Source organism: Amblyomma americanum, chromosome 5 (genome assembly GCF_052857255.1).
Source record: "Amblyomma americanum isolate KBUSLIRL-KWMA chromosome 5, ASM5285725v1, whole genome shotgun sequence".
In the NCBI taxonomy this organism is placed as follows: domain Eukaryota; kingdom Metazoa; phylum Arthropoda; class Arachnida; order Ixodida; family Ixodidae; genus Amblyomma; species Amblyomma americanum.
In genome coordinates, this window is record NC_135501.1 from 93,534,608 (window position 1) to 93,540,607 (window position 6,000).

Below are 6,000 nucleotides of genomic sequence, written 5' to 3' on the forward strand. Positions count from 1 at the left end.
AAAGTGTGCCAAAGTATAGTACTTCATATCGAAACACGCTTTAAGAACCTAAAGAGGCACTTGAGCTCCACATTAAGGTTATGTCGCGATAACGTTAACATGTTCCTTCTGCGGTTTGCAACCTCTTCGCGTATCATTTTGCTGACAGGGAAATCGTATTCTTTGCATTCATATATCACTAGGATTTGTAATATCCATCCTGTCGCCGTGATGAAGAGGTTAGGCGATGCACCACTGCCCCGCAAGGTTCCTCTTTGAAACACTGCCGCCGGTGGGCCTGGAGAGAGCCAGGTTACTCTACCCGAGCAACCTCTTGCGATGAACCAATAATTTCACTGCCACCTGTCAAGAGTGTGGTCTGCTCTCAAGAAGAGGGCCAGACAGCCACCCACTAATGTGGGAATGTAGAGATGACGTCAAAAAAGCACGTCACATGGCTGGAAGGTAGGACACCTGACTTTGTCCTAATAAGCGACAACGCCGACGGCGGGCTTTCTGAAGTACAGAGAGCCCTGAATCTGTCGCGTTAAAAAGCTGTGTTCAAAGTCTGCTGCCTAGATTATTTGAAGTGCGGTCACACTCAGCAGCAAGAACTTCTTCCCCTCAATGTGTTTATATTTCGACACGTTTTCTTGTACTGCTCTTTGAAAACGTAAAAATGTAGCCGCCAGCAAACAACTATATCGCCCGAGCCAAAACACATGGCTGTTTAAATGAGCGACACGGAACACTACAGCAACGTTGTCCTCTTTTGAAGGAACGGGCAGTAAACATCCCAATGACTCAACGTTTGAGGGGAGTTTTCATGGCGAGCCCTCGCAGAGCTCCCAAAATTAGCAGAAAAACGGCGATTAATAGGCACGACTTTGCTTCGTTTGACTCGTAGCACTGTTGAAAACCGGTAGGACTCGTTCGCGATGTATGATCCCTGTAAAGAATCTTTGTTGCCCTGAAGCACATCTAAGCTAGTAAAGGGCAAGCGTATTAATCATTAGCTTAAAATCTGAACTCGCAATAATTTGAGTATCACCTGGAAAGTAGAAGGTTTAAAAATTGCAAAATCCTTTATTCTTCTCACTCCTCCAGCCAATGGTAAGCATCAGTTCTAGAACGTGAGGACTCCACGCGACTGACACTCAGCGAAGCATACATAGCGAGAAATTTCCCTAAGATTTATATCCTCTTAAAGTGGGATCCCTACGATGAATCGTTAGACCCTACTGTAAATTTTAAGAATCACGTCGGAGAAGTGGAGTACAAAGCGGTGTTGTCTGTCGGGAAAACATCGTCGTTCACTGCAGTAAAAACTCAGAATAGTTTCACTCAAAAAGGAGCCTCCGACAAACCAACTCCTCAATTTGCAAGCTCTTCAGAAGGGGGTTTCTTTGACGCGGCAGCATAATAGACGGCGCACGAATTCCTATTGTCGCGGAACGTTGTGCCCTTGTGTGGTGTTTTTATCTGTGTATCGAATCTGAAGGGATTATCTAGTCACCCTAGAAGAGTTTGTACGCATCTATAAACCCAAAAGAGTGCAAAAGAGAACAATAAAAGAGAGTTTTATACAGAGAGTCTTAGTCGCTTTTTAAAGTCTAACAACGCGACACAATGGTAAATGTGACGCATTACGCTTTTGTTCGTTTGAAAAGCGCAATGCTTGCACTGCTGCGGTCATCTTGTCTAGGAGGGTTTTGAAAACTCTGGAAGGTCATCCGTTGAAAAAATTAAATAGAAGTTTTTTGATCTTTTAGGCTGATGCCGAAAGACTGCTCGTCCCAAGTCTGGTCATCTTCTTGGTTGCTCGGCTTGTGCACAAATCCGAACAAAGTCAAAAGCATGCCTAGAAGCCAAAACATGTAGCTTCTTCTGTTGCCTTTTCTGAAGCGAATCATCGTGTGGTTCATAGATTGCACAGAATACTTTTACACGCCACAACCTCCGAAAAACTTTCCTTGCTTAAATTTTCTTGCTTTTCAACGTCCCCTCTTGTAAACTGTACAGGTCTTGTTTCCCAAGACATTCTCAAGGCGGGACCAAAGCTAAGAGCGAGAAAACCTCTTTCACAACACATGCAGGAATATTTTGTTTGCAGTCGTAGAAAGCACTCTGCTATGCCGCGAAGAACAAACAAACAGTATGAAATTAATTGTTCACTTTGCGATGTCTTCTTTCGATCAGATATAACCTGAAGGCAAAACAATGGTAACATTTCGCTCTTTATAGTGTATATTCAAACGCTCCTATATTCTAATCTCAGCACAAGCTCACTTTTCCATTCATTTGGTTTCACAATGACGGGATGTACTCTACGGGTATTTTTCCCCGGTTTTTTTGTTTATTGCCTTCAAAAGTCATCGTATAAGATTTAGTGCTGCACTCTTCGCACTTACTATAGGGCCATTTCGATTTCATTGCGTAATGAAAATGAATAGAAGAACTTTAGCATCGCCTATAACATGGATATAACTCGCAGAGCTCAACTGAATTTCAGAAATGTTTTAGACATGTTTTTTCAGCAAGAGATGAAACGCGAACAAGACAACTTAGCCAGGAAGAGCAAAATAAGTTCTTAGGCAAGAGAAGCTTTGTGGTAGCAAAGGTGAATGTCACTTCGAAAGCGCGAAGACACTTCTACAAACGTGGCAATCAACCTTACCTGTTTTTGCTCTCCAGGAGCTACTTTGTTAGTGTATTCCTTCTGCTACTTCAGTTTTCATGTTCGCGTTTCATTCATTGCTGATTGCACGATTAGTGTTCATATTATGGTACACTCACTCAAAGGGTCGTAAACCATGTTAGCCAGAATAACTGCATTTCAGAAGAAAATGTTTTCATACGTGTGCTATGAGCAAGAAATGAAACGCGAACAAGACAAGTAATCCTTGAAGAGCAAAATAACAAGTTCCTAGGCAGGGCAAGAGTTGTGCTGGCAAAGGTGAATGTCTCTTCAAAAGCGCTTAGACACTTCTACAAACGTGCCAATCAACCTCGCTTGTATTTGCTCTCCAGGAGCTACTATGTTAGTGTATATGTGTTGCTACCTCAGTGTTCGTGTTCGCGTTTCATTCATTGCTGGTTGTACAATAAGTGTTCATATTGTGGCGCATTCACTCAAAAGGTCGTAAACCAAGTCGGCCGGAATATTAGCTACAAACACTGGTTTCAAGTCAAAGAAAGGTCTGCGTTGTGAAGTTATTCTTATTTCGTAGGCATGCAGGTCGGTATCACACAGCTGCTTTCATGACATTGTCAGCAGGCTCTTGACAGTTTCCTTACTTGCGACTTGAGTTGCGGCGGCGGAAAAGTTCTACCACTCGCAAGCGCGCACTTGAATAGAGCATCTAGGAGAGATTTTTCAATTCTCAGAGAACCGTTTTAATTGCGTCGCATTACCAGGTTTCTAAATGCAACAATCTGGGCCCCCTCAAATAACCGTTGCTTAAACCCCTGAAGAGGTTCAGTTTATAATTTTTCTTTTTGGGTCTACTTTGTTCATGAAATATGTGCACGCGACGGAGTGCCATCCAAAACCGTGACTCATTTCTAAGGTCAAAGCGTTCAAGCAGCGAGGACGAGCTGAACGTAAATCACATAACGAGAGCGTTTATCAGGCTCGAGTTATCAGAAACGCGCTCAACAGGACACAATGTTCTTTGTCGTTTACAAGGCATCTGGCATAATTCTGGTTTCCTCGCTGCCTTCCTTCCTCACCATGTCTGCGCACTGCTTGGCGTGCGTTCGTCTGCAGCCTCGCTCCGCTGTGCTCCCGTACCGTTCTCACCTTCCGCTCCTTCAGTGTTTCTGGACAGTGCACTGCTTAGGCGATGTTTTTCGCTGCAGGCCTTGGAGGACAGATGCAAATCGCGTCTCTTTCATCACACGCCTCTGTTGCTGCTTTTGTGTTGTTTCAAATTTTTTGTCGCTATCGTTTGTTGGCGCCCTCTGTGCAGTCACGTCCTTTGTCATCCTCCCAGTTTCCGCTCCTAGCTCTACGTAATAAATGCTCAGCTGAAATTCAGTGCTCATTTTTGTCTGGAACGGTGTCCTGTTTTTCCCAAGCTGTGTCTCTTCGCTATGTCTTACCAAATAACACAAAGTGCCGACTCAGACATGCGGTGTCGTTACTGCGACGAAATGATCATAGATGTGAGGAGGCGAAGCACCTAAGCAAGCACTGCAGCAAAAGAGCCATCCCCTGCTTCAGGGACCTCCGAAGGCATCAATCCGCTGACGCATACAGACCCGAGGTATGCTCTCACACCTGTGGTTGCCTGCTTTTCATAAATAGGATATAAGCAAAGAAAGCCCACGCGGGAGGAGCGATCGTGAGAAGCTCAGCGTGAAGACCTTTATCGTCTTGCCATATTCGGTTTCGAGTTGTTCACCATATTCTAATTCCTTAAAAAAACACCGGCGATTCGAGCTTGTTCATACGACACGTTTTTCAGCAGCGTTTGCTTGGCGGCTAGCTATTTCGTATTTCTTCCAAGGAAAATTCCTTGTTTTACGCGGCACATACCCGAGTCTCTTTTGTCCCGTTTATGTTACGTGCTAAAAAAGAAAGTTCCCTTGGAAGAAAATAAGACACGTTACATTGAAAGGCACCAACATGCACAAAATTGAGCGCACGACAAACATATATTGAACAACTGCGACGCATATTGCAAAATGCCATTTAAAATTTGAACACCCTACGAAAACAAATTCTAAAGAAAGAAAACATAATAAGAAATAGGCAGATGGGAAAGTCGGAGAAATAACTGGAAAATATTCATAGCCGACAATGAGAATGAATAGGTAAGTAGCCCATCAATCGCTCTCGACGTGAAAGAATTCTGTTATCTGAAATCAGTCATGACCGCGAAGAAACCATCCCAATGTATCCGCTTACGTGCTTGTAGAAAGGAATGCCATTGTGTCTCCTCCTCCGTTTTCATGTAAGAAGTTTTACTCGATTCAAAAAGAAACAGTTTTACGTAACAATAGTTTTCATTGTATTCTATGCCATCATCCAGATTTGACCCTCAGCGCTGTCCCATTCAATGTTATGCGCAAAGTTGTCCCAATCGCCTGTATTTTGTCGTTGATTTCAAGTACATCGGGGCTCTGCTTCTCTAACCTTCTGCTTGTTTCCAACGTTTTCTGCTACGTGACTATCACAAGAGAATAATGAGACATGAGCATTCACTTACGCATTATGTCAGGCTCTTACATCGCCCATCCTCATGGTAATACCGCGTGTGATGCCGCTATTAGAGACGTCCAGACGTATCTGTGAATTTTTTAAGCGCATAGATAGCGTCAGGTCAGGCTGCAGCTAGATCACGTCAAGTCTGTAGATGCAACAATCTTGGACAAAGATTCTTCCCGAGTGATGGTAAAGTAATTGTTTGAAGTATTAAAGATTCGCGCAGAGCAGTTATTTAAGAGAAACTTTGTTTTCATGGCATGAATTAAGAAACCAAAAAGACCTCACACTCATGAGAGGATCAACCTATCAGAGAAAAGTCTACCAGATTTTTTTTTTTAAATCTAGAATCAAGGCCCAAAATTTTTCATCTCATTTTCTGCTCAACCCTCCCAAGTCATAGGAATATTGCAGGGAACAGCGGACAGAATACATAAAAGATGAATAATTATATGTACTATCGCAATCAAAATATTACGGGACGTGGCACAGTTGCGTGGAATTGATGCCACCAGATAAAGCATGCGTGTACCTTCATGCTATGACGCATTTCAGGGGAGTGGTTTACATGACTGCTTTGAAATAATTGTTTCCCTGCGCACTTGCGTCCCGCAAACTTGTGATTGCGGTAGTACATCACAGGATGTAGACACGGTAAAGTGTGTTTCGGTGTCAAGACTAAAACAGTGGGCAGCTGCGCGAGAGTTTCTCGAACATGAAAAAGGGCAGCCTTCTTATCTAGAACAAAAGACACAGGCTAGTGTGCCTCTAAAAAAAACCAGTCCAATTGCGAAGCTTTAAAAAACCTGGAG